At 34.9% G+C, this 19,508-nt stretch overlaps 1 protein-coding gene and 1 pseudogene across 2 annotated transcripts in view; both read right to left on the reverse strand.

Annotated features, from left to right (window-relative positions):
- NALF1 (NALCN channel auxiliary factor 1) overlaps positions 1-19,508 on the reverse strand; it is a 574,857-nt gene that overhangs the window by 471,616 nt on the left and 83,733 nt on the right. The window lies entirely within an intron of this gene.
- On the reverse strand, positions 672-1,676 carry LOC109447066 (chromatin target of PRMT1 protein; annotated as a pseudogene).

The raw sequence follows: 19,508 nt of genomic DNA on the forward strand, positions 1-19,508 counted from the left end.
TTTTTCTATTGCCTCAAACACCTAGCTTACTCAATAAATATTTCCAATGGGCTCAAACTTTTACAAGATGGCCAAACTCTAGTGTAAATCTAAAGTTTGAAAGGCAGTCTTGGGAACTAGTGGAGAGTCTTATATGCCCATATTCTATAATCCACAGTTATTACGTCTTTCATTTTTGTTAGACATAGATAACGAAAATTCTGCCATGTAATAGTAACTTTTCAAGAGAGAGTTTTCCTTCAAGAAGAATTCTGTAATTTTTTTACTCTAATGAAACATTGTTAAAATGTATATATGACTTTCTACTGAGACTGTAAGAAGTTAAAATTAAAAAATAAACAAAACTTAAGGTAAATATTTAATTCTAAATTTAATTATTATTGATTTATTTCCTGCATGCAATCAGCAGTACATTTCATAGAATGATGTTAGGTTTCATAAAATACTTTCCCTGTTTATCTTCCCCCCAGAGGAAAACAGGGTTTCACACAATGCAGTATCAAAAAAGTAAAAGAACACATCAAGTGTACAAACTGGAGGCAACTAAGTCCATAGCCTACAGTGATAGGTCCTTCCAGCATCAATCAGGTTTCTTCTTATCTCTTATCTCAAGGTTATTTAAGACGTGGTCACTTTAACAAGAATTTCTCTCATAGCAGGGCAGACAGGCTTCAGTCATTGGTTTCAGGATCTGCCTGGGCCGTGTAGGCATGCAACTGGGCATCGAGGTATCCTTTTGTTTTTCAACAAATATGCATCCAATTGATTGCCCAGCTGTTCTTTGGTCAGTACAGAGCAAGCAAGGGTACTTCTCCCTCGTCCACAATGTCGGCCTCTGCCTCCAAAGCCCCCTCTTCCCCAAGCCATCACACCCCGACCTCTACCACCGATTCTGCCACCACCCATAGCGCCATGCCCAAGACCACCTCTGCCAGGACCTCCACAACCACAAACATCACTTCTTTTTAAGCCCATTTGGGGAACTATGGCTAGTCCACCTCACAATAGGTTTTGACCCTGGAGTGACAAGTAGGGTTCTCATGGAGTGACCCCCACTTAGCCCTCCTCTGGGCCAGCCTCTCTGGATTAGGGGCAAGCCTCATCCTCTGATGGCTCCCCTGCCAGGGCCCCTAGTTGCTGGTCTAAGGTGCCTGGATGTTACTCTTACCCAGGTGCTGCTGTAAGCTCTGCTTACATATTAATGCTGCCTGCACAGAGGGTCTCTCCTCCATCTGCTGGGCTAGTCTTCTGTTTCTGGCACTGGCTAGCTTCTGTTGTTGCTGCACCGAAGCTCGGATATTCACTGGTGTGGGCTGTTTGTCCTTCAGCACATTAGTAAAGCGCTCATTTAGAGACATCTTGGTGGCGCTTTCCAGCACAACTTTCGGGGCCGACTGTGCTGCCATCTATCAATCCCAAGAACTGAAGGAAAGGGATGCCAGTGCTCCTCCTGGAGCTGCCACCTCAGTTGCAGCAGGTGGGCCGTCGGCAGAACCTGAGTTGACTGTGGAGGGGCTGGGGTTAACTTCGTGGGCGGTGGGTTACATGCGTAAGCGGTGGGGTGCTAGGTTAGCTGGTTGTTGTTGGCTGGCTGGCTGGTTAGCCGGTCCACCTGCTCTCTCGGCCTGTCCTTCCCTGCCTTTCACCTGTGCCGTCGCAGCTGCTGCCACCAACTGCCCTTGGAGTCCAAACACAATGGCTGCCACTACTTTCCCTGTTCTGATTACTAATGAGGAACCTCTTAAGTGAACCAGTTATCAATTGGAAGAGATCATGCTATTTCTGTTAAATAACCTGAAGCAAATGAGAATATTTTAACTGCACTTTGTTGTTTATAAGACAGAAAATTCAGTTTTATTTCACATTTACTATGTGCAAGTGGTTGCTTTGCAGTTCCACATACCTTGTTTAACATAAGAAGCAAAAAGGAAATCACAACATAATAAATGAGCAAGTCTTTATACTATAACTACACTGGCTATTTTTGCAATGAATGGCATTTACTGATAGAATTATTCTCCGTGAGATCAGATTATTAAGTTCTATATGTGTCTATTACTGCCGAATCTCCAATGTCAACAGCACAGTTCTTTGCACAATGTAAACTCTTGATAAATATTTGTGAACTGACCCAAGAATTATTCTTATTATTTAGTCAATAATAATTTTGAATCAGTATCATTGAATGCCCTGATATTTAATAATGTCTTGAATATTTAATTGAAGTTAGTGATAAAAATTAGAAATGTTTAGCTGGGATAGGGCTTTCACACACACAATTTAATTTACTAATGTTATTTGTTCTTTCACCCACAAAGAATGAGTCTGAGAATGAGGGTAAGAACAAGAAGAGGTATGTGAGTAATCTAAAGTCATCCAGTTGGAAAAGGCCATTTAGCCACAGGGGAAAGTGTCAAATAACAAAATATATGTGTAGTAGACATGTGCAATGCTATGTGTGGCACTTCCATTTGTGACATTAGAATAAAAGATGACCAAAATAAAGACCCACATAACCATTATTATACTTCCCAACATCTGATCATCTGACCCATAGCATGTTATCCTTAAGGCAGGCTCATGGGAAGTCAAGCTGGGAAATGCTTCAGGGTATAATGATTTTCTCTAGCTATAGCACACAGCATATTAAACCCTAAGAAACCTTTTTAACATTGTCAATATCATATTTTTGGAAAACTCTGTTTTAAGATTTTCTCTGAATTAATTTAAAAAGAAAGAATCTGTCATGGTGGAGAAAACGTTGTGTGGGAATTTACTGAGAAGTTCACCTCTATGTAGAGAACTATCCCTCCCGCCACCTGAATTGCCAGAGCAGCCCTGTATAATAGAAATGTAATGCAAATGACATGGGTAATTTTAACCATTCTGGTGGTCACATTAAAAAAAGAAACAGGTGAAGTTAAGTTTAATAATACACTTTATTTCACATAATATATCTAAAATCTTATAATTTCAGCATGTAATCAAAATAAAAATTATTCCTGAGACATTCTACTTCCTCTTTTTCCATATGGTATCTTCAAAATGTTGTTATTTAATATTTGCAGCATACCTCAATCAAATGCTAATATTTCCAAGGTCAAAAATATACTTCTGGCTAAACAAAGATATGCTTAACATAAATTTATTTTACACTGCATCAGTTTTTACAGCTAAATTGATTAAAATTAAATAAAGTTGTACCAAAGCATTCCTTCAATCTCACTGGGCCATTTTAAGTGCTCAATAGTAACATGTGGTCAACAGCCCCCACATTGGAGAGGTCTAGAAGCTCAGCACATCAACTGCACAAAAACAGAGCCAGCTCAGGATAAAGCTATCATCCATTAAGACTAGAAAACGCAATAAGATCATCAAGCTGTCCAACAGAAGGATCTGTCTAGGTTTTTCAAAAAGTAACCATGGGAATCTAATTTCTCAAGGAAGAGAAAATTATTCAGCCAATATTTAACTCATACCAAATTGAGTAACATCATATTTTTACAAGTCTCATCATAAACTTAATCCATTTGACATTTTATATCTGGATGTGTTTTAGAATGAAACTGGATAATATGAATCCTACTCTTTATGGAAAAGGAAAGAAAAGAAAATGAAAATTATTCTTTGGGGCAAATCCCTAGCCACCACAATATTATTTTGGATTTCTTTAACATGAAAAAGGAAAAATAGAAAACAAGGAAAAGCAGTGGACAAAACAAACCCACAAACAGCGATGTTATAGTATCAAGTAAAAATATTTTTAAGAAAATATTAGCTTTCCACTAAAATGATAATTATATTCTTCTCACTTACAATTCTAGTAGAGAATCACAGCTCTTACATGACAGTTTATGAAATGTTACCATATAAGTCCATTACAATAAAATCATATAATATAATATTAAAAATCAGAAAGTAAACTTCTTTAAGTAACTTTTCATTTAGAAAGCTAAGGTGTTAAATTTGAAAAAAAAGATATTTAAATCTTGCTATAATTGCAGGACAGCCAAAAAAAAGCAACATAGAAATCCTCCATTAAAGACTACATCCTAGGGTTCATAGGTGAAATTCTGACAGGTGGCAACCTTAATTTGGAGGCCTCTTGAGTGAATGATAAAACAGAGCAGAAACTGATTTATCTCTGTGAACTACAATGCTGAGTGGAATGTGCTATGAAGCATTCTAAAGCAGCAATTTCATTTCCTCCAGGGCAAAACATACTTAGAAAGGAAAGCTGCTTTACCATAAAATAATCTATTTTGTAGACTTAGGAAGTTTCAGCTGGATGACATGTCTTAACCTTTCTGGAGTGGGTAAATTACTATAAGGTTCATTGCAAAACAGCAGAACATACTCCAATAATATTTCACCTTGCTTTGCTCAAGGTAGAGGTAAAAGAGAAGTTCATTTGTATGTTTTATGGAGGCCTTCTTTCAAGTTAAAGATAATGATATACTGACATTGAAGAATATCTCTGTTTTGTAAAGAGCTGTGGAAAATCATTTAGATAAAAAAACAATAATAGCTATATGGTATCCAACATCTTGTCTTTGGATTAAACACAAAAAAACTAACTGGATTGACTATTTTACTTTAAATGTATCTATTTATTTGTCAATTATAAAGTTAGATCAACTCACCTCATTGAAATAAAATAAAGTTGACCCTTGAACAACACTTGGGTTAGAGGAGCCAACCCCTCACGTCATCAAAACAATCTGTGCATAACTTTTGACTCCCCCAAAACTTAGCTAAAGCAAACCATTAACTAAAACCACTTAACTAAAACTTAATAATTACCAAACCCAAGGATGCTCAAGTCCCTCATAGAAAATGGCATAGAATAATTCACATGGGCAGCCCTCCTCATCTGCGGATTCCCAACCAAGGATCGAAAATACTGTTTTTGATACATGGTTGGATCTGTGGAAGTAAAACCTGGAGATATAGAAGGCTGACTGTATATTTATTGAAAAAAATCCACGTATAGTGGATGGGTGCAGTTCAAACCCGTGTTGTTCAAGCATCAACTGTAATTATATTATCAAACAGATATTGTTAAATTTTACTAATGTTTCTACTGTACATATCACCTGCTGAATGGTATTGAATATGTACAAATTCAAACCTGATTAAGACACTGCCCTGTAAAATAGTTGTGTATCCAATGGTAAATCATGATGAGGAATATAATGCAGAAATTGACTGATATACTCTATAAGTGGCTGCCCACTCCAATATAAACTTAAAAGAAACCCAAACTTAATGCTTTATTACTGACTATAAGCACATTATACATATATAACATATACTTATGTTACACATACATATTTTTGTATATTTACATTTATAATTTAAATTAATATCAAATAAACTTAATGTAATCAAGACACTTAGAATTTTTGCATATGATAATAAAAACATACATTTTAAATTTTGCAAAATATATTAATTTTTATTATTTTATCAATGTCAACTTTTTAAAAAACAGTAATATATGTAGGAAAGATCAATCACTGTTATCTGGTACACAATGAAATAAAATTTTTAAATGAATTAAATTTAGTAATTAATGGTGTGTCAGATGTTTTGACTACCTATCCAATGCTATATCTATTACCAACACTATCTTTTTCCTTTCTTCTAAAATAGATTGTCAGTCTATTAATTTTCTAGTTGTCTTTCACCATTGTATTAGCCACCATTTAGACTTTGGCCATAATATAAGTATTATGGTTTAATAAGATGAAAACAGATTTTTATGAGATTCATATTTGCTTTTTTAAAGTCAATCAGTTTATGTTCTAAAGCCTTTCAAAGAGATTTCAGACTCTAAACAATTTGTTCATAGTCAACGCATCACCTTTTAAATAAACAGTCACAAAAAATAAAAACGCTTTCTTCTGTAATGCTCCTTCCAGCCCTGGGCCGTCTACCTTTGCTTTGGATATTTGTCCTCTTATCCAAGGTATTTCCTAGTATACTAACACATTTCTAACTTCTTTAAGTCATTATTTTTCTAAGTATTTATAGCCATTTTTCTAGTTTTTAACTGGCTTATGCATATAGATTCTTTCACTCATTTTATAAAATGGCCTCAATCCATTCAGATTTTCTGAAATTACCAATGAACTTTTGTTAGTCCCTAGTTCTTCCTTACCCCAAATTAGTTGTTGAATTTCTTGGCAGTAAAATAATAAATCTTCTTTCTTGTTGTTTTAATTTAAACAACAGGTTTGGTCATGGCAAAAACAATGAAGCCATTTCTTGAAAATGACAAACAGATGATGAAGAAATATGAAGCTGTGTTTGCCAAAACTTTAAAAATTCATGCTTTTATTTTCAACTGATCTTCAACAAAGGTGCCAAGAGCATACAATGAGGAAAGGACAGTCTCTTTAATAAGTAGTGCTGGGAAAACTGGTTTCCACATGCAGAAGAATGAAATTGGACCCTTATCTCACTTCATATATAAAAATCAACTCAAAATGGACTAAAGGCTGAAATGCAAAACCTGAAACTATAAAACTATTGAAAGAAAACACAGAGAATATTTTTGACATCGGTCTGGGCAATAACATTTTGAATGTGATCCCAAAAACATAGGAAACAAAATGAAAATAGACAAATGCTAATGCATCAAGCCAAAAAGCTTCTGCACAGAAAAAAAAAACACACAAAAATCAACGAAATGACAAGACAACTTACAGAATGGGAGTAAATATTTGCAAACCATACATCTGATGAGAGGTTTATATCCAAAGTATATCAGGAACTGAAACAACTCAATGGCAAAAAAACAACAACAACCGAATTAAAAATGAGTAAAAGACCAAAATAGACATTTCTCAAAAGAACACATACAACTGGCTACCAGATATATGAAAAGGTACTCAACATTAATAATTATCAGGGAAATGAAAATCGAAGCCACAATGAAATATCACCTCATACCTGTCAGGATGGCTATTACTAAAAAGACAAAAGATAACAAATGTTGGAGAGGATGTGAACAAAAGGAAACCGTGGTGCATTATTGGTGGGAATGTAAATTGGTACAGCCATTATGGAAAACAGTATGGAGATTCCTCAAAAAATTATAAAATAGAACTACCATACTATCCAGCAATCCCAGTTCTGTATATACAGCCAAAGGGAAAAAAAATCAGTATCTCAAAGAAATATCTATGCTTCCATGTTCATTGCAGCATTATTCATAATAGCCAAGATATGAAAACAAGCCAGATGCCCATCAAAAAATGAATGGATAAAGATGTGTGTGTGTATTTTCACACACATAACAGCATATTATTCATCCATGAGAAAAAAGGAAATCTTGCAATTTCAGACAGCATGGATGAATCTAGAGGACATTCTACTAAGTAAAAAAACGTCAGACAGAGAAAGGCAAACATTATATAATCTCACTTATATGTGGAATTCAAAAACAAAAGTCAAATTCATAGAAGCAAAGAGTAAAATAGTGGTTGTGAGGGGCTGAGGGGGTGGCAGGGAATGGGGAGATGTTGGTCAAAGGGTACAAATTTGTAATTATGTAATGAATAACTCTAGATATCTAAAGTACAGGCATGTTGATTGTACTTAATAATACTGTCCTCAACACTGAAAATATACTAAGAAAGTAGACTTCAGGTACACTTATCACACACCAAAAAATTGTAACTGAGGAGATGGGATGTTAATTAGCTTGACTGTAGTAACCATTTCACTATATATATTACATGGGTACAGTTCAAATATGTGTTATATATATATATATATATATATATATATATATATATATATATATATATATATATACACACATACACATACATACATACATATACAGAGGGTGCAAAAAAATGTATCCACATTTTGAGAAAGGAAAAAACTGTATTAAAATTTACGCTGATGGTAACCACTTTTGCAAGAGCATCTCTTGTAATTGCAGAAGTCAAACATGGCTTGTATTCATCTTTGGTTATCAGTATATATTGACTATTACAATTTTTATTACAATTTTTTCCTTTCTTATAATGTGTATGCATTTTTGGCACCCTCTGTGTGTGTGTGTGTGTGTGTGTGTGTGTGTGTGTGTAATCATGCTGTGCACCTTAAATATATACAATTTCTATTTTTAAAAACTCATTATAAAAAAATGTTGAACAGATGATGAAATGCAAAGCTGCATTTGCCAAAACTTAAACCTGGCAGAGTGTTTTAAAAGTACATAAAACTGATTCAATTTTTATTTCTGTCAAGGGAAAAGAAATAAGACATACTATTGATACACAGAATACATTCTGTGAGGAGTATTATATAATTTTCCTGCTCAATTTTTTTGACAACCTGAAGACACTGAAAATAAACTTTATAGAGATACATCACCATTATTTTTAAAGTTCTCAACAAAAGGCAATACTGGGTAAAAACTTACAAGAAAAAGTTGAACAAGGACGAATATAAAGTGTTGCTTTTAGGTTCAAAAGTTAATTGCACAAATAAAGATGTGGAGTAACAGGCCTGAGAGTTTCCTTTGAATGCAAGATGAGCAAACAGAATGATAATGCTGACACAAATATCTAACACTGTTTGGCATGGCCAAACAGGAGAAGACTACATTTCAAAGTATGTGTTCAACTCTAAGATGACATTTTTAACATAGTAACAAAACAGAGATCACATAGAAGAGTGCACAGAAAATGTTGCTCTGCTGACCATGAATATATTTTCTCTAATCCATGTAAAAAGAAAGTGAGAAAAATGAGGACTGTATTGCACATAGTATTGCTCTATATGGTAAAATTAAGTTGTCAGATAGCGGTTATTTTATTCTGTGACTATTTTCTTCCTACATTTTAAGTGAATTTTTATTTACATAATAAAGGTGAATTTAGATACATGACAGTGATATTTTTTTTAAATGCAATTATTTGACAAGCCTTTGATCTGATTTGAATTTACTGGTCAGTCCAGTAGATTCAGAAGCCTTGGAACAATCCAAAAAAGGAATACCACGGTACTGAGAAATTTTCTAAACACACCCACACACACACACACACACACACACACACACACGTGTATTATATCACATATGGAACATTTAAAGAATCTGAGTGTTTACTTAGAAAAACACCAAAGGTCTAAGCAGAAGGAAAGAATGTATTCCCAATTTCCTAAGTTGAGGTCAGGAATAGACAAACAAATAGATCACTATATGGTTTTCATCTAATTTCCAATTAACTCAAGGAAAAAAAGAGCTTACAAAAAGCTGTCTAGAAATACCAGTGAAGAAGCCTTCCAATAAATGAATTTCAACAAAACCTTAATGGAAACCAGAAGGAAAGGACTTTTGTCCTTCATATGAAAGTTGGAGAAGGTGGCTCTCAATGTTTTCAGAGATCACATGATTTTTAGTTAACTACTTTAAGAAGTGTCTTTACACATCTGTCTTCTAAATTCACTTGAGTATTTTCATCAACCAATATTAACAAGAATAATACACTTACATACCCCAGCTATTAGAAAGGTGAGAAGATGTACATATTTTGGAGAAGTGGCAAGTAGAATTCTCTTTCTTCAATTTTTGGCAGTACTTTTTGACTTTTTTTCATTTTTCATTTTTTTCTTTTTTTTTTTTTCAACTTCTCTCCATGCCTCATCATTTTTTGTTTTTCCTGTTTTTGTTCACACTGTTGCTTACAGTTAAAATGCTTTTTTTCTACCTGTTGGAGTGCCACATATCTTTCAAGGTTCAGTTAAATACCAGTTCATCAAAAATGTCTTTTTGATTACCCCATCCAAAAGTAATCAGAAGCTCTTTTGTTGCATTTCATACTGAAGTGATTTCTGTTCAATACATTTTGCATACTAAATTATGAATGCCCAAAAGGCAGGAATTATTCTCTACTTATCTCTGTAACTGCCATAGCTTCTGTAATGAACTTAGGTTGATCGACAAAACTATTAGAGCTGCTTGAAATTAATTCTAAATATGCTTGAAAGCATGTGTGCGTCCTCTCCCTTTCCCTCCCCCTCCCGTCCCTTCCCTCCTCCGCCTCCCCCTCTTTCTCATGTAGGAGAAAGTTACAGTCTACTGCAGAGGTAGAAATGACCCAAAGTCTCAGCTGGTAATTTTGTCTCAGAATATAACATCTTAAGCAGGACAACCATGGAGCTCTGTTATTTACAATGAAAATCAGATCCAGCAAATTCATTTGGCCTAACATTTAACTTATATACACTACCATGACAATCCTATAGCTTTCTACACGAAATACAGATGTGACAACTAAGGACAAATGGGTCACTGATGAGAAAGACCCTCCTTTCAGTGAGAGTTAGTCCTGTTATACACAGAGCAGCTAATGTAATCTTGCTTTTTAAGCTGCTAACAACACGATGTCTAATGTTTCCTTGCAATATTTCATTTGTGTGACTCCCCTATAAAATTCCCATCTGCCAGGTAGGAACTAGAAGAGAAGGCATTTTTATGAAACAATGGCAATGTTTCAAGACAAAATCCTACTTCATTAGAACAACACTCAAACTTCAATGTGCCTAAAAAATCACTGGGATGGAGATTCTGTTAAAATTCAGTTTTGACTTAGTAGGTGAGGGTGGCACCTGAACTCTGCATTTTTAGCAAGTTCTCCCAGGTGATGCCAATGTTTCTGATCAATGGACTGCACTTTGAGGAGCAAAGAAACAGAATATAGCTTCCTATTTAAATCAATCATAAGCACATGTCAAATGAGTTTAATGCCAATGCATGTAAAATACAAAATCATGGAGGCGCCACATTGTACATAAAAAAATAAAACAAATATTGGCCTAGGCAGGTCTGCACAGTTTTTGTATCTCCACAACTGTCATTATAAAAATTCCATCCTTTATGCAACATGCATGCTTAACTATACTGAATACCTCCAGGGATTTGTTGCTATTTAAATTATTCCTTGTGGCTCATAAACTGTGAATATCAATTTCCCAAGTACATCATGGGTCAGAGGCAGTCCTAAATGGTGCAGGGAAAGAGGGTGTGTGAGCAGTGAAAGCAACAATTAACCTCAGAAAGAAGATCCACACTTTCTCTTTCACACAATAAACAAGGATAAGAGACTCATTGCATTGTGAAATTAATTGTTTGGCCACATTCAAAGGTTTAAGGACCTGATTTCCTTGTAATGACATTAGATATACTTGTCACATTAATCTTCACAATTAGTCTCATGAATTCTTTGATGCATTATTGTCATAAATTTTATTTAATAAGTTCACATGAAAGGCTACAAACTGACATGTGTGTCTTAACTTCCAGTTTTTCCTCATTGGAAATACGCAAAGATACTTTGCAAAGGAAAAGATTATATGCAGATATCACTTCGGACTAAAGACTTAGATTAACACAAAAGCCTTGCCCTACATAAGCTCTGAAGCGATTCGAGACAGGGCCCATGCCTTTAAACAAGGAACAAGGCTGTGATGAGGCAGGTATGGAGGAATGAGAAAAAATACAGGAAGGAATGAAACCTGCATGATCCGGCTGATAATGTGCGATAGCCTCAGTATTAGCAACAAGGAAGGAAGACAGTCCATGAACGTCATGGTGGGAAGAAGGGTGGGAGATTTATGGAGACGATGGACAGAACTATAACAGAGGCTTCATTGGGGAGAAAGCAATTTGGGAAAGATGAAGAGGAATATTATGGACAGCTTCACAGTCCAGTTAACAATTGACCTTGGTTTTGGTTCATTCAACAGATACTAGAGAAAGTCTATTGTCAGAGTAAGGAGCTAGAGATCTATAAAAATGCAGTCCCCTCCTCTGAAAAACATTGAATTTTGTCTAATAGATAGGAAAGAGTCATTGTAAACATAAAGATCTGTGCATATCATTAAGCCCAAAGTATCTCTTTCAATTGTTTTGAAAAAGGTAGGTCAATATATGCTTCTGTACACACACACACACACACACATTTTCCCCTTATGCAATTAATTAAATTCTTAGATTTGTCACTGAAGGATAGACCTGCTCTAAAAGCTAATTTCAGGAGTTTTATTTGCTGATCAGAAAAATAAAGCATGGCTCTCATTAGTCCAGACCCATATTACAACTAATCCAAGGGGATACCTCGTCGAGCCGGCACCTGCCAGATCAGGTGCTAATTCCAGCCCCTCCACTTTCGCACAATCCATTAGCCAGCCTTCTACCTGTGATTGTTTCTGCCCTACCTTCTTGGCATCTCTATGCATCCTCTTTGTTTGAAGCCTCGATTAGCTACCTTCAAACGGCACTTATTTTGCTCCTCTCTTTGGGACTTACTGCTTGGAACTGCTGATCACTTGCCAGAAGACAGGTCATTCTTACCAGAATGGTTTTCCTCAATCCTACCGGCCCTTTCCTCCAGCTGTGTTCTGCTATGTGTCCATCCACATACCTCTATGCTGTTTATTTTATGTGCAACCAGAGACGGTTACAATAATAACTTCTTTGTCATATTCAACATTCTAGAGTGTGAAGTATCTATCTCGTAATAATCTATAATTCAACTAAAATGCCAAATTATTTCCCTTCCAATCAACTACTATTCTAAGATAGAAATATAAAATCAATATAATCAACACAAAATTATCAATAAAACCCTAATGTAATTGTATAAACTTTTTAAAAAGGGAAATAATTTTCATATCTTTTAAACATAGGAAGTGGAGAAAATAATGTAAGCAAAATGTTCTTACATTCTAGTAACTCTATAATCTCTGTCTATAAAATTGAATCCCATCACATTCCATTCAATGAAAAGACAGGGTCACTATAAAGTTGTATCTTCAGCAGACACAATTAATCCTTGCATTTGCTTGCTTTACGAAGACACAAAGTAACACAAAAGAGACCTATACCAATTGTGCAACATTGGCAAGTCCTTCTATAATATGATTGGGTTTGATTGTTGTTACAATTTATTATGGGTTGAATTGTGCTCCTCCAAAAAAATGTTTGATTTCTAACCCTTAGTACTTCAGAATGTGACCTTATTTGGAAAGAGAGTCATTGTAAATGTAATGTCAAGATGAGGTCATAGTGGAGTAGGGTGTGTCCCTAATCCCATATGACCACAGAAGATGACCATGTCAAGACACAGACCCGCAGGGAGAATGCTATGTGAAGACAGGATCAGTTGATGCATCTACACGGTAAGGAACATGGCACTACCAGAAGCTAGGAGACAGACTAATGAATATATACATTTTACTACATACACATATGTCTGCAGAGTCATTATGTAAAGAGAAATTTCTCATTGTTTATTTAAAGGTAAATTTCTCATTTTTTTCCCAACTAGATACCCTTAATTTTCACATGTATACGTGTGCAAAGCAAATGGAATTACGGAAGCCCTTAGGTGGAGGAATAACTCATCTTCTGAAGATCAAGGAAGAGGGATATTTTAAATCAGTGTGATGCTTGTTGAGCCAGAGGAAACAAAGGGCGAACACGATGAAGAAAAATATGAGTAGAAGGAAGGGCACCATACCTCTGGGTTGGCAGTCCCCATTTATGTCTGCTGTACTAACTTGTTAAATTCCCCCTTCCACTTTCAAAAGTGTCCTGGTTCGATGATGAAGTACATTTTAACAGAACAACTAATCTAAAAACGACAATTTCTAGTTTTTCTTTGTACCCTAACTATTCTTACCTACAGCAAGTGACCGTAAAATGGGAATGGTGATATTCCATTCTTTCTGCCAAGGTCAGCTGTGAAGTACAAATGACATGAGAAATGTGAACATGCTTTCAAAGTTATAAGTATTATTCAAATGTTAGACAGTTTTATTACAGCAAAGCATCAGCACTCAGTTGCGAATGCTATTTTCTTCTTAAATTTGTGCTATACCAACTGTATACAGCTATACCAACTACAGCTATACACCAACTGTAACTCATTTTCTTAGTGGCCATTGTAATTCATTCTGGACCTAATTCTTTTGCATTAGTAGTTGCCTCTGACTTGATCTGATTATGGGGGAAGAGAGAGAAGAAAGGAGCTAACATTTATGGAAAGCCTACATCATTACAAGCACTGAGCAAGGCGCTTGACATATATTAAGACAGTAAATGTCGTCATTAACTGGATATTCACCATATACCAGGCACTGTGCTAAGAAGCTTGCATAGATTAGAACATTTAATGTTCAGCACCCATATTTGAAATGGTTATAACTCTTGTTAGAAATAAGGAAACGGGGCCCCAGCATATCAAGCAATAATATTTCTGAACATGACTTCAGATTCAGAACGTCTGATTCTGGGACTATTCTGTTCTTTTGAGCTGTATGACCTTGGATAAATCATTGAACAACCCAGTCTTCATTACTCATCTGACAAAAGGCATAATCATAAACCTACTGCATAGGGTTATTATGAGGATTAAATGAGTTAATATAAGTAAGGGCTAAAAAATGCCTAGTACATAATAAGCGCTCTGTAAATGTTAGGATGGCAGCTTGCTACTACTGTCATTAGTATTGCAACTATTATTATTATTGTCATCATCATTCTCTTTATATATCCAAGGGCACACAACCAGTAGTGACAAAATAGATGCAAATTTAGGTATTTTGAGCACTGATCCATTTATACAGTCAACAAGTATTTATTTAGTGTATGCTGTGGTGCCAGGAATAAAATGATGGTCAAGACTGGATATTCTTATTTATGTAGCTAGTGACTGTACTTGCAAAGGTTTCATATTCTACCAGGAAAAAAAAAAATTAAAGCCAATTGCTGTGATAGTTGGAAATATAAGGTACATATAAGAGAACACAGTAGGTGTACATCTCCCACTCTAAGAGAGCCTTGTAAGCGTAAATCTAAAAGTTGAGTTGGAAGTTAACCATAAAAGGAGTTGGGGACAAGTGTCCAGTCAATGGGAAGAACGTGGATGAAAGTCCTGAAATGCGAGTTTGCACGGCAAATGGAAAGAGGCAGTGTGTAACTGTAGAGCAGGTTTTGAGATGGGTTAGAGAAAAATCAAACAGCATAGTCAAGAGGCAGCTTAAGAAAGCTCATAGAATGGTGGTTGCCAGAGGCTAGGGGAAGGCGGGAATTGGGAGTGGCTGTCTCATGAGTACAGAGTTTCAGTTTTGTAAGGAATTTCTGAAAAAGTCCTGGGGATCTGTGCGCAATAATGTGAATATACTTGACTCTACTGAACCATACATTTAATAATGGCAAAGAAGGTAAATTTTATGTTATGTGTTTTTCACCACACTTAAAAATGTAACTATTATTTTAAAAAATAAAGTGTCATAAATTTTCTTAAGGAGTTTTGATTGAATCTGAGAGGCAATAAGAAACCACTACAAGGTTTTTAGAAAGAGAATTGAGACAAGCAAAATAATTACAGATTTTCCAACCTCTGTGTGCCAGCCTTTGTAGATACTGCAAAGAATAACAAAGACCACACCTGTTTTGATACTTTTTTCTGGCATCCAACAAATCATTTCATAAATATATATGCATATATTTAAATCCTGTAAACATAATACAACAGAAATGAAAAATAATGTGAAAATCAGTATCTACATAAATAAGAGATAATCCAGTTAAAATACTCTTAAACCTCCTCTTTCTTCCTCAAGAATTAGTCACTAGTCAGACCTCATTGGATAAAAATAGAGACTCCAGTAAATTAAGTATCACTGGATGACGTCCTCCATATAATGTCCACTTACAGCTGTAAAACAGTTATTTAGTTGTCCTGTTATTATTTTCTTCAGACTAAATCACTGGTTCTCAGATTATGTACTTTCAGAACATCTGGATCTATACTGAGATTTTCCATAGTGAAAATTAAAAAAAAAAAAAAAAAGGCAGCCCTTCGCAGTTCACTGGGGAGAAAAATAGTAGATAGGATTTTTTCCATTTCAAACTTCCTTCAAATATATTTCTTAAAGCTCTGGGGTCTGTTTCTATTTGCTGAAACAAACAACATGAAACAACATTTATAAAAAAATATTAAATAGATATTACCAGAAAACTTAAAAAAAAACTTATTAAATGATTTTTGTCATTGACTGGTATATTTGTTGTTGTAATGAAATATGGAGAAATATAATACATTCTCCTAGTAAAATATTTACTATTTTGTATCATTGAATTAATATCAATATTATATAAATTTATATAAAGACAGAGCTATTAGATATCCAGTCATCTGAATGAGTTTCCCCAGCACAGGCGAGAGGTCTACCTTACTTGATCACAAACTGCCCCAACCCTCTGACACCCTATCCTAAGTGTGTTACCCACCATTTCTCCCTCCTGTTTTACACTGTACATTTAAGTTGATAATAACAGTCTTCACAATTCGATCTTCTTAGCTTGGTCTTCAAACTTTCTGTCCCATGAGCTCTGGGAAAGCCTGCCAGGCCACATGAGTTGAGGTACTATAACATCAAGGAAATGTCCCCACTTGGGTGACTGGTTTGTTTTATTTCCCACTTTTTTCAGCTGAGGTGGAAATATTGTGGAACTTGGGCATTTTAGGAGAGGAAATAGATGGAAAGATACTGCAACACCACGAGGCCATGCTTTATTATATATGTGTATATTTGGCCTTTTTTATAATCTATAAATATGTCTGTATCTATACATCTATATATCTATGTTTATATCTAGATCTATATCTATCAATCAATCAATCTATCTATCTATCTGTCTATCTATCTATTTATCATGGGAGACGGGGCAGAGAGAAAGACCAGGAAACCTTGATATCAGTACTTTGTAAAGTGTTCTAATAAAGGGACTCTTTCTCATCTAGGTGACAGTAATATAAGAAAAATACAGACAAGGAACAGCAAGTACATTTGACTTCTTAAAACCAGCACCTAAAAATCACTGTAACTATGTCAAAATGGTCATTCTGTGTTTTCAAATATGTAAAGCATAATAGCTAATACTTAGAAGTCTCTTCTAACACAAAAATATTCATCAGATGACCAAAATCAGTAAAATCAGTGGAAACAGTGCAAAACAATCAGAGATGGATTGGGATATACTTTAGCAAAGCTTACAATTTCTCTAGCAAAATATTCTCTGTGTTGAGTTCAACTGTATGTTCTCAAGTCAAGCCCTTTGGAGAGCTATGTATGATTAGTAATTTTCCAGCCATTGGACTGAAAGAACTAATACAGATTATACAGTGATTTGTCTTACTTGAGAGTAGTTTATGCATGGAGGCTATCCAGTCCCTATTTTTCAAGTCAATACAAATTATGGCGTCCTTAATACCTTCTCTCTAAAACAAGAGACGCTCCTCAGCCACTGAAAGAAATATCTAGAAGATATATGTGCCACTTCTCTGAATGAAGAGTTATAACTGAATGGAAAGAAAATATGCTGCTAGGATTAGAATACAACAAAAATCCCCACCACCACACTCACAAGCAGCTCAGCAGAAGAGATACTGAAATCTCACAACTTCATTTTTCAGCTTTGTTGGGTTAATTGCAATTTACAGATTTTCGTTGCTCCACAAATGTTCAACAAACCATAAATACACATTTCCAAAGATCTGGGCATCATCAGAATCTGTTCTAAATGAATCCAGTCCAGTTGGGTTTCTAAATTTCCCCTTAAAATATTTATCTAACAACAAAATTCCAAGGCTCAGTATAGGTTAATGTGGATGAGGCAGTATAGTTTGGTTACATAAGTAGCAGCATACTAAAGTGTCGTATTATCTTGGTTAGTTATTAGAGCTCAGTACAGTTATATAATACTTATTTCGTTTCAATTATGCGTGTATATATAAATGTACATGTCTGTGTCTGTACGCACACACACACGGTTACACTATTTAAGGATCGATTTTAAAAACAAGGATAGGTTTAAAAAATTAGGACAGATTGAAAAATGAAACTGAATGGTCTCTCATGAGACCACACAGTAAATAAAATCCCTGCCCCTCACTCTTTATATTTGTGATAAATGAAAATAGATACCATGTTTCCCTGAAAATAAGACCTAACTGGAAAATAAGCCCTGGCATGATTTTACAGGATGACATCTCCTGAACAGAAGCCCTAATGCATCTTTTGGAGCAAAAATTAATATAAGACCCGATCTTGTTTTCAGGGAAACACGGTACCTTACTTGCATCATTTATAAAACCTCATCTCACTGAAATATAATATAATCTTAGCTTATTTAAGCCTACTAAGTTAATAAATATTTAAACTAATAAATATTACCTAGATTTGGTGTTTTAAAAGGATGAACTATTTAGAGAATACCTATTATTAAGGCTTTATAAATATTTGAGGGACATCCTATGTCTATGACAAATCATATCCCTTCGGGTGTAATCAACTAGCTGTTTTAAATTCCTCTTTATCTAGGTCACATTAGTCTCCTTTTAAAAAATAACTGTATTTTGGCTGGTCTTTTTCTTTGCTCCTTTTAAATATTAAAAAGAGAAAGAACATCCGTAAGAGTTCCATCAGAGGCTACCACTGTTTACATCCGATGCGTCTCCTTCAAGTTGAGTTAGCAGGAGGGTGTAATTGGAGACACGATACAGGTGCAGCCATAATGCTCCATTCTGCAGTCCCCTTCCCTTTCTACTATGAGGGGCTGTGGCCACCTGAGAACCTTAGTAAATCTCACTGAGGGCCCTGTTAGGACGATGATTGAGTACCATTCCTAGTGGTCAAGTACACAAAAGAGATGTCTTTCATATTAGACAGCAAATGATGGTTTAGCCGATGTGTTAGAAACGCTGCTTTGCAAATGAGTAAGTCGTAGGTAACAATAGGTTCACCAAACATTTTCTTTTTAAATCAAGTGAAAATCAGATAAAGACAATGCATGCTTAGGTCACTAAAAATTAACTTTCTTTCAAATGAAATTTTACTACAAAACAGATCAAAATGCAGACCCATTAGCCTTAATGATAGGAGAAATACGTATTGAAATCTGTAGTTAATTTGCTGTCTTAAAGGTATTATCTGAGTAAGTATGTGTAAACAATACAGATTTAAATTAAGCAGATGGGTTGAGTGTTATACATGGTATTTTAGAATTATTGTCAAACTATGAGCAGATTTCTATCTGTCTAAGTAAAACATAAGAAAAATATCCTCTCATATTATAAAGATATTGATACCTTTGTGTTAAAGCAACATCGGAAGAGTGCTGATTCAATTTAAAATATAAGACAAATTTCACTAAAATAAATTGAATGTAACAAAACTTCTAAACTGCAAATTATCATATATTTATTCCATATATTCTCTTGAAAACAGTTGATGGAAAGGCAGAGAAAGTGGACTCATGCCCAATTCTTTGTTTTAAAGGCCTCTGATGCATAAAAATAATCAACTGAAATCTACAGAAGTAAAAGCAAATTAATTTTTATTTTCGTATTACAGAAAGAGCCAAAAAGTGACTCAGTTATCTTTCTTATAATTTTATTTTATATTATGGCTAAAGG

The sequence above is a fragment of the Rhinolophus sinicus genome, linkage group LG04, assembly GCF_036562045.2.
Source record: "Rhinolophus sinicus isolate RSC01 linkage group LG04, ASM3656204v1, whole genome shotgun sequence".
Taxonomy (NCBI): domain Eukaryota; kingdom Metazoa; phylum Chordata; class Mammalia; order Chiroptera; family Rhinolophidae; genus Rhinolophus; species Rhinolophus sinicus.